Here is an 8,868-nt window from a genome sequence, read left to right as displayed (position 1 = left end):
TCCTTTGTCTAGTTTATATTGCTAGGTTTGCTATTTTATATAAACACACACACCACACTCATGTCAAGGATGGGTGTATAAAGATGTACAACACAAGCTTAGGAAAGTGACTGATATAGTGAGAAAGGAGATGATTAAACACAAGATGAGACTGGTCCTTGGAAAAAAGACTGGTTCAAGGAAAATACCAAGAATTGTAGATCTACAAGATATATTCAGGTTTCCCCAGTTATTCATTTATCGTACTATTTTCAATTAATGAAATTCATTTTTGTGCTTCAAAACCTAAGACAAATTAAGCCGCAAGATGATGGAATAACACATAACTAGAAAAGACTATTTATTAATTAAAATAAATTTTTCATGCACAATATACAAATATATACATATAATAGAAAATAATCTTTCACAAATTCGATCACTCAAACTGATAGCAATACAAAAGGAGCTTTGCAGCTCTAAATATTTGTCCATATCAATTAGTAAAAAAATTTAAGAACAATAATGAACATCCTCTGAAACAAAGGAAAAAAATGAACATTTCATGTGAGATACAACATGTGAGTTCTTTTTTTAGATAAAAGATCCTATTCATTTTCTTTTATAGTAAATTTAATAATAACTATTCCTTAGAAATAAGAGCTCTAGTATATGTTTTCAAGCAAAACAGTTATCTTAAACTAGGCTTTGTCATGACTTATGAAACATAAAATAGCAATCTCTCTTATAAATATTTAGGCTAAAGTCTATCATCCACTTCACAAAAAAATAATTTTAACAGTTAATCACATCCAGAATATGTATAATTTTTATGTTTATTTTTATATGCCTTTAAATATTCGGCACAAAACTTTTTTTTTAGACCCCAGTACTGCTTTAAATTCTAACTTGAACTGATTTATCAAAACCTTTCATTCACAAATTCTTAAACAGATTTTTTTTTTCATATCATTAATAATTCAAATTTATTTTAAAGAAGTAGAAAAAAACTGTTTTTTTTCTACTTCTTTTAATTTGTTTTTGTTAAAAACTCTCACTTCATAGTGTTTTTTACACAGCCATTCTAGAATCTCTTCTAAATACACAGCTGAAAATACATTAAGTGCACTCTAGTTCAATCATTTAGAAAGCACACATTTTCTAGAATATTCAATACAAATGATAAATAGTCAGGTATAAATACAGATGCTGAAACCTGGCATTACTTGTTCATCACTACTGTTTTCTTAAAAAATGCTAGCATTCCAAAACATACAATTCCTTGCTGCAATAATGCAAATAAGAAGTTAGTGCATTCTGTGTAATGTAATGTAATATAATGGTAATATGTCCCTCACTGAAGTTTTGCAATAACCCTCTTGTTACATGAAAACAATGGCTAGAAGTATCTTTTCAGATATAATGGAAACACACGTTTTTAATTTGTTTCTATTATGTTACTATACTGAAGTCTTAAAAAAAAAAAAGCTGTAAACTTTAACTGCTGAAAAGTCCTGCTGAATGGTATAATAAACTCACTCATAACATAATAAGTGAATTTGTTAGCAGCGTTTGCTGTAGTGAGAGTCGACTGTATTAAGGGTCATGTAGAGAATTTCGCTTAAGATCATGGATTCTCCAGAATTCTTTTATGTGGTCTGCAGGAGAAGAAATGACTAAATGAAAGATATTGTTAAATGAAGCAAGTGGCTAGGTGACTAATGCACACAGTAAATATGGTTAATGGTCGTTTTATCACAGGAAAATCCTGATGAAACAAATTTTATTTGTTTCATTAATTTCTGACTAAATGAAAGATATTGTTAAATGAAGCAAGTGGCTAGGTGACTAATGCACACAGTAAATATGGTTAATGGTCGTTTTATCACAGGAAAATCCTGATGAAACAAATTTTATTTGTTTCATTAATTTCTCTCTCCATCTAGAGAGAGAGATGGAGGATTGGAAGCAAATGAAATTTATTTATTTAGAGTATTAAGTACTCTTGTTGATGGCAATGGAGGAGATCTCTATTACTTCTGAGGTTAAGATTTTGGAAAAATTAGTAATAGCTTATGTATACATTTTGCATATACAGAATTGGGCATATGAGGTTAATAATATTTGTGGAGGACACCTTGATTGATTAAGTAACTAAAACAGTTGATGAAGGGAATTTATGTATGATAATTTTTCTTGATTTTCAAAAATATTTGACAGGTTGCCTCACAACAAGTTAATATTTAAAATGCACTGAATGAGTTTAGTCTGATATGGACTGGCAGCTGGTTGTCTGACAGATATCAAAGAGTTGTGTATGAAGTACAGTATTAAGGAGGAGCAAGATTAAAAGTGGAGTTCTGCAGAGCTCAGTAAGAGGACTGTTGCTATTCAGTCTTTGTTAACAATATTTTGACTGGATCAGAAGTAAATATTCCATGTTTGCATGTTATGAAGCTGGGAAAGGCTATTATTAATAGTGCTATAGTAGTGGTGATTTAGAAAGTTTTGAACAGACTGAAAATGTGGGAAAATGAATGGGGAATGAAGAAGCAGAGAACTTTATTCCACCATTATTCCCAAGGATCACAGGATAGTGGCGGATAAAGTTAATAAAAACTTTAACACATACTTCAGAAATTACTGTTTTCTTTTCTTTAGTTAAATTTCATTTTATGTTCAAATTATTAGTCTTGTCTCAACTTTCTGGAACCGAATGGCCTGTCATAACTGAGCAACTTCTTTTCATAGAAACCTACTTAAAAGCTATGTTGGGGATAAATAATCTGAATAGTATGCTATGTGTAAATGTGCTACAGAGTGAACAACCCTGTCATTTATGAAACCTTTTAAAGATTCATTGTTTCATCCAAGATGAAATCTGAACCACAGCTTTTCCAAACAAAGGGATGATTGTTACTGATTGAAGCAAAATCAGCCCTTATTAGTCTTGCATTATCTTATATTATTCTCATAGTGTAAAAATCTGTTGATTAAAAATAAATTTGTTTCTTATAATTTTTTGGCATTAAACACAGGATTAACTTAACTGACATTAAAACAGTATTTTAATGACAGTTAAGGACTATGTCTGACAAGTTGAGGGATAATTATTATATATTAAAGAAAAAAAAAATCAAACTTCATTGTTTGCTTTGTTCATCGATGAAAAAAGAAAGCAAGTCAGAAGTAGTATGGTTTGGTAAAATGATAAGTAACTGGAATGAGAACATTAGTGATAATATTCATTTACATTTAAATTAGTAGTTTAGTTTATGAACATTAAAAGTGCTAAATATGGTTAGCTTCACTATTAAAGAAATTAGACTAGATAAATGAGCACCGAGGGGTGACTGTGGACACAGCTGAGAGAGCATACTGCAAAGGTAGTCAAAACAGCACATCAGATAATGTGGTTGTTGAAGAACATACTGACAAGCAGGTTATTGTTCCCCATTATAAGGCTATAATAAGGCCATATCTACATTACTGCATGCAGATATGGTCACCTGGATTCTGTGGTGACGAGTTCGTTGTGATGATCCAGAGGAAAGTAATGAAGATTGTAATACTTCAAAAACTAGCTGATAGGCAAGAAATTCTTATATGATAGAAGTAACTGGTAATTAGTTTACGGAATTAACAACGCATATATAGTATATTAATTAAAGGTAACTTTAATGAATAACTTCTATATTTCGGCAACGTCACATTTCCATCTTCAGGAACATAAAGATATGGTATGTGCACGCAAGCACTAACACAAAGCAAATGAGGAAGAAAGCAAGAAACTAATATTGTTCCTAAAGTCCTAATGGTGCCCTCTTGCAGGCTAATTTGGTAGTCTTGGCAGTTGGGCTGAAGTTCTCATAATGTAAGTCTCCCAAATTTGGGGTAGTTTCATGCACCCAAATTTGTTGAGGTTAGGAACGTTTTTTAGAGCTGCTGAAGATTCTTTAAATAATCTTTCGTATTTAAACTTGCTGCGATGAATTATTTTTGTTTTCTTCCAACGAATTTTATGGTGGGTATCTAAGGCATGGTCTGCCAGCTCAGAGCGGCTGTACTGGTGAAACCGGATGTAGTCTTGGTGTTCTGCTTGTTTGGCCAAAGTAGGACTATTTGCAGCTGCAAGGGACCTGGTATGCACGGTAGGTCTAGGGGAAGTGGTTGGTCTTTGGTAGAGCGGATAAGTGATGCCAACTTTTTATATGGTTTGTAACAGGAAGTAAGGTCATATTTTTTGAGGATATTGGTTATTTTCTCAGAGGTGCCCTGGATGTAGGGGATGGTGATAGACTTGGTGTAATCTTTATTGTGGAGGGGGGGGAGAGGGGTTGTGGTTTACTGGTTTTAGTATTTTTTGGATTTTTTTGGGGTTATAGCCATTGGCTAAGAAAGTGTTGAGGATGTGGTTTAGTTCAGTGGTTAGGGCCTTGTCATCAGAGCAGATTAATTTTGCCCTGTTATATAGTGTTTTTATAACCCCATATTGTTGTGAAGGGGGGGGGGACTGCTGGTGAATGTATCTGCCAGTATGGGTGGGTTTTCTGTGAACAGAGAAAACCAAAGATCCATCAAGCTGGCGGGTGATTAAAGTGTCTAGAAAGGGGAGGGTGTTGTTCTCCTCTTTTTCTAAGGTGAACTGGACTCTGGGGTGTTGGTTGTTTAAGTGTGTTAGGAAGGAATGGAGTGTCTGAGCCATGTGGCTAAATAGCAAACACATCATCCACATAACGAAGCCAAATAGTGGGTTTTTGTGGGGCAGAGTTTAAGGCTTTCTCTTCAAATGTCTCCATAAAGAAATTGGCCAAGGGTGGGGAAAGCGGTGAACCCATGGCTGTCCCCTCTATCTGTTTGTAGAACTTTCCTTGCCAAACGAAATAGCCTGAGTTCGTTGTGAACTGAGTTCATTCTCAGCCCTATTTCAGTTCACAATGAACTCAAGCTATTTCGTTTGGCAAGGAAAGTTCTACAAACAGATAGAGGGGACAGTCATGGGTTCACCACTTTCCCCACTCTTGGCCAATTTCTTTATGGAGACATTTGAAGAGAAAGCCTTAAACTCTGCCCCACAAAAACCCACTATTTGGCTTCGTTATGTGGATGATGTGTTTGCTATTTGGCCACATGGCTCAGACACTCCATTCCTTCCTAACACACTTAAGCAACCAACACCCCAGAGTCCAGTTCACCTTAGAAAAAGAGGAAAACAACACCCTCCCCTTCCTAGACACTTTAATCACCCGCCAGCCTGATGGATCTTTGGTTTTCTCTGTTTACAGAAAACCCACCCACACTGGCAGATACATTCACCAGCAATCCCCCCCCCCCCACAACAATATGGGGTGATAAAAACACTATATAACAGGGCAAAATTAATCTGCTCAGATGACAAGGCCCTGACTATTGAACTAAACCACATCCTCAACACTTTCTTAGCCAATGGCTATAACCCCAAAAAAATCCAAAAAATACTAAAACCTGTAAACCACAACCCCCTCCACAATAAAGACTACACCAAGTCTATCACCATCCCCTACATCCAGGGCACCTCTGAGAAAATAACCAATATCCTCAAAAAATATGACCTTACTTCCTGTTACAGACCATATAAAAAGTTGGCATCCCTTATCCGCTCTACCAAAGACCAACCACTTCCCCTAGACCTACCTGGTGTATACCAGGTCCCTTGCAGCTGCAAATTGTCCTACTGTGGCCAAACAGGCAGAACAACAAATATCAGGATTTCAGAACACCAAGACTACATCCGGTTTCACCAGTACAGCTGCTCTGGGCTGGCAGACCATGCCTTAGATACCCACCATAAAATTCGTTGGAAGCAAACAAAAATAATTCATCGCAGCAAGTTTAAATACGAAAGATTATTCAAAGAATCTTCAGCAGCTCTAAAAAACGTTCCTAACCTCAACAAATTTGGGTGCATGAAACTGCCCCAAATTTGGAAGACTTTTATTAAGAGAACTTCAGCCCAACTGCCAAGACTACCAAACTAGCCAGCAAGAGGGCACCATTAGGACTTTAGGAACAATATTAGTTTCTTGCTTTCTTCCTCATTTGCTTTGTGTTAGTTCCTGAGTGCACGTACCATATCTTTATGTTCCTGAAGATGGCAATGTGACGTTGCCGAAATATAGAAGTTATTCATTAAAGTTACCTTTAATTAATATACTTTATATGCGTTGTTAATTCCGTAAACTAATTACCAGTTATGTCTGACCAACGTATAAGCTTTGCTACTAGAATATGTGATAGAAGCATATAAGTTATTAAAGTGGATTTTATAGGAGAAGATTTTTTTCAGTATATGGAAGGAAGGAGGAGAACAATGGATCACCTATGGAAATTGTATAAGAATGTGATTAGCAAGGATGTTAGGACCAGATTTTTTCCTTGAAGGTTGGTGAATGGGTTGTCAGAGGTAGTCGTGAGTGCTTCAATAATGAATGAGTTTACAGAGAGGTGTGAATGTGTCCTCCATGTTGAGACTTCTGGCTCTATGGAGATACCTGAAGAATGAAGCAAACAGTTAATGACAGAAAGTAAAAAATATTCAGAAAGTTAGGAAAGACTGGTAAAATTAGAAAGTGCCATGCAAAAAAATTAATTTCACAGATTAAGACAAAGAGAATATGAGCTAAAGAAGGTCAAACTGTAGATTGTATATGCAGACGCGGCTCGCGTATCTGCTCGCCAGCTGAAAGGCCGTGGGTTCGAATCCTGCCGTGGACATGGATGTTTGTGATTATCTGTGAAAATACTAGTGGTGTTGGTGTAGATGATGAAGGTAGTTGCAGTTCATTGTAGTTGGCAGACTGAGTGTTGGAGACATAGAATAGGTGCCCTTCCTCAATAAGTCTTTGGACTCCCTGGAGGGTGTCACGTAATATTTATTGAGTAATCATATGCACAAATACTGCCTATACAAAAAAGAGCCAAACAGTAAGCTTTTCATCAACCAAATTCTTTTCTATTTGATTTCTTTGTTTGAGGATGCATGATTGTCTCAAAATTGAAACTTCGAGAGACATGAAATTTGAAATCATGCATTCTCTGATGAGCTGTATATGCGAGTGTGTGTGCACACACACACACTGCTTGAAAAGAAGTACATAGACACCAAAGTATGAGAAACAAACAGCCATGGTATCCACCTTAATATGATGTCTATTAAATTACAGTATTTAAGGAATTTACAATGTATACTGGAATATTAATTAAAAGAAACTTTAATATGATAACTAATAATTAAGGAATTGACAGCGTACACTAGAAATATAAATTAAATAAACTTTAATATATACTTTCCGATATTTCGGCAAACGTCACGTTGCCATCTTCTTGGGAACTTAATACAAAGACACGTGCACAAAAGTACTACATAACAGCAAATGAGACTCATTTGCTGTTATGTAGTACCAGAGTGTAGTACCAGAGTGGCTGTACTGGTGAAACTGGATGTAGTCTTTGTGTTCCGAAATCTCGACTATTTGGCAGGACAGCAGATGTCCTGCCTGTTTGGCCAAAGTAGGACAGTTTGCAACTGCAAGGGAACTGGTATACCATAGGTAGATCTAGGGGAAGTGGTTGGTCTTTGGTGGAGTGGATAAGGGATGCTAATTTTTTATATGGTTTGTAACAAGAAGTCAGGTCATATTTTTTTAAGATTCTGATTAGGTTTTCAGAGGTGCCCCAGATATAGGTTGTTAGGTGTTTCAGAGGTACCCAGGCTGTATGTTCCCATGAAGATGGCAACCGTGACACTGCCGAAATATAGGAGGTATTTATTAAATTTTCTTTTAATTAATATTCCAGTATACGTTGTAAATTCCTTAAATAATTTAATAGTTGTGTTACCAACTATAAGCCTATCTAAAGAATTAAGATCATCCACGGAGATTCTATCGCACGCAAGTCCTGCCAATATAGCAAACTAAAGCTGAAGATATAGAGATAACTAAATCATTTGACCTTCTTAAAACGCTGCCGGAATAAAGAGATAATCCCAAATTGTGTGTCAGCTAGCTTCACCCTACTACGAGAACAAATTACTGCTACGTGCATTCGACTGGCCAACATAAACAAAGGTATTCGGTGCTAGAGGAGGAGCTTTCCAACATGCTGAACCACGACCTTTGGATGATTCTCTAAGATGTCTCGTGAGCTTCGGCAGCAAAAAAATTTGAAAAGACACGAAGTTGGCATACCAAAAAATTTGAAAACTTGAAAAAGGACTCTACCTCCGAACCTCAACAAACCTTTCTTCCATTACTTTGAAGCCTGAGGCACTCAACGCACTGGTACGTGGCCACAATTTCACTATAACTTCTAAGAAAATACCAGCCGAAGAAATAATGATTCAGATAGAATGTGGTATCCGCAACTTTCCAAACTGTATCGCCAACAATATCAGACTGGATGTAGCCGGTGTTCTCACCAAAGCAAGACCACCAAAAACCAACCTATCCAAAGGAGAATATAAAGCTCTACAAGAAATGAAGAAAAACAAAGAAATAGTAATCACCAAAGTGGATAAGGGAAATGCCACTGTTGTTCTCAACCAAACCGACTACACAGGTAAGCTTAATGTTTTATTGTTAGATCGAGCTACCTACCTCCTTATTGAGTAGAATCCCACCAGCTCCCAAATTAGAACACTCCAAAGGCTCCTTAAGGTCACTTCTTGACCTGTGGAAGTTGACAACAAACTAAAACTTTTTAACTCTAGACCCCCCCCCCCGAATATATGGACTTCAAAAATACACAAACAAAATGTGCCATTACGTCTCATAGTGGATGGCATTAATTCCTGCATGTACAAATTAGCCAAAGCGCTCACACACTTACTGGCAACACATCATCACACAT

This window comes from Typopeltis vanoorti, chromosome 18, assembly GCF_054136105.1.
Source record: "Typopeltis vanoorti isolate ZY-2024b chromosome 18, IOZ_Tvanoo_1.0, whole genome shotgun sequence".
NCBI lineage: Eukaryota > Metazoa > Arthropoda > Arachnida > Uropygi > Thelyphonidae > Typopeltis > Typopeltis vanoorti.
The sequence above is the reverse complement of the archived record's forward strand: the minus strand, read 5'-3'. Positions refer to the sequence as shown.